This window comes from Hippopotamus amphibius, chromosome 12 (genome assembly GCF_030028045.1).
Source record: "Hippopotamus amphibius kiboko isolate mHipAmp2 chromosome 12, mHipAmp2.hap2, whole genome shotgun sequence".
Taxonomy (NCBI): Eukaryota; Metazoa; Chordata; class Mammalia; order Artiodactyla; family Hippopotamidae; genus Hippopotamus; species Hippopotamus amphibius.
In genome coordinates, this window is record NC_080197.1 from 9,962,018 (window position 1) to 9,964,247 (window position 2,230).

Sequence of the window (2,230 nt, forward strand, 5' to 3'; positions counted from 1 at the left end):
TCCCCCACCCTCCCTGCCCCAGTCCTCTAAGGCATCTTCCATCCTCGAGTTGGACTCCCTTTGTTATACAACAACTTCCCACTGACTATTTTACAGTTGGTAGTATATATATGTCTGTGCTACTCTCTCGCTTCGTCTCAGTTTCCCCTTCACCCCCCGCCCCCTCCCATACCTCGAGTTCTCCAGTCCATTCTCTGCATCTGCGTCCTTATTCCTGTCACTGAGTTCATCAGTACCATTTTTAGATTCCGTATATGTGAGTTAGCATACAATATTTGTCCTTCTCTTTCTGACTTACTTCACTCTGTATGACAGATTGTAGTTCTATCCACCTCATTACATATAGCTCCATCTCATCCCTTTTTATAGCTGAGTAATAGTCCATTGTATATATATGCCACATCTTCTGTATCCATTCATTTGTTGATGGGCATTTCGGTTGCTTCCATGTCCTGGCTATTGTAAATAGTGCTGCAATAAACATTATGGTACAAGTTTCTTTTGGGATTATGGTTTTCTTTGGGTATATGCCCAGGAGTGGGATTACTGGATCATATGGTAGTTCTATTTGTAGTTTTTTAAGGAACCTCCAAATTGTTTTCCATAGTGGCTGTACCAACTTACAGTCCCACCAACAGTGCAGGAGAGTTCCCTTTTCTCCACACCCTCTCCAACATTTGTGGTTTCCAGACTTTGTGATGATGGCCATTCTGATTGGTGTGAGGTGATACCTCATTGTGGCTTTGACTTGCATTTCTCTGATGATGAGTGATGTTGAGCATCTTTTCATGTGTTTGTTGGCCATCTGTATGTCTTCTTTGGAGAAATGTCTATTTAGGTCTTCCGCCCATTTATGGATTGGGTTATTTGCTTTTTTGGTATTAAGCTTCATGAGCTGCATGTATATTTTGGAGGTTAATCCTTTGTCCGTTGTTTCATAGGCAATTATTTTTTCCCATTCTGAGGGTTGCCTTTTAGTCTTGTTTATGGTTTCTTTTGCTGTGCAAAAGCTTTTAAGTTTCATGAGGTCCCATTCGTTTATTCTTGATTTTATTTCCATGATTCTAGGAGGTGGGTCCAAAAGGATGTTGCTTTGATGTATGTCATAGAGTGTTCTGCCTATGTTTTCCTCTAGGAGTTTGATAGTGTCTGGCCTTACATGTAGGTCTTTAATCCATTTGGAGTTTATTTTTGTGTATGGTGTTAGGAAGTGTTCTAATTTCATTCTTTTACATGTTGCTGTCCAATTTTCCCAGCACCACTTATTGAAGAGGCTGTCTTTTTTCCATTGTATACTCATGCCTCCTTTGTCAAAGATAAGGTGCCCGTATGTGTTTGGGCTTACTTCTGAGTTCTCTATTCTATTCCATTGATCGTCCTTTCTATTTTTGTGCCAGTACCATACTGTCTTGATCACTATGGCCTTGTAGTATAGTTTGAAGTCAGGAAGCCTGATTCCACCAACTCCATTTTTCCTTCTCAAGATTGCTTTGGCTATTCGGGGTCTTTTGCGTTTCCATACAAATCGTAAGATTTCTTGCTCTAGTTCTGTGAAAAATGCCATTGGTAATTTGATCGGGATTGCATTGAATCTGTAAATTGCTTTGGGTAGTACAGACATTTTCACGATGTTGATTCTTCCAATCCAGAAACATTGTATGTCCCTCCATCTGTTTGGGTCATCTTTGATTTCTTTCATCAATGTCTTAAAGTTTTCTGCATACAGATCTTTTGCCTCCTTAGGCAGGTTTATTCCTAGGTATTTTATTCTTTTTGTTGCAATGGTGAATGGGAGAGTTTCCTTAATTTCTCTTTCTGCTCTTCCGTTGTTCATGTATAGTAATGCAAGAGATTTCTGTGCATTAATATTGTATCCTGCTACTTTACTAAACTCATCAATTAGTGCTAGCAGTTTTCTAGTAGAGTCTTTAGGGTTTTCTATATATAATATCATGTCATCTGCAAAGAGTGACATTTTTACTTCTTCTTTTCCAATTTGGATTCCTTTTATTTCTTTTTCTTCTCTGATTGCTTTGGCTAAAACTTCCAAAACTATGTTGAATAATAATGGTGAGAGTGGACACCCTTGTCTTGTTCCTGTTCTTAGAGGGAATTCTTCCAGTTTTTCCCCATTGAGAATGGTGTTGGCTTTTGGTTTTTCATATATGGCTTTTATTATGTTGAGGTAATTTCCTTCTATGCCCATTTTCTGGAGAGCTTTTATCATAAA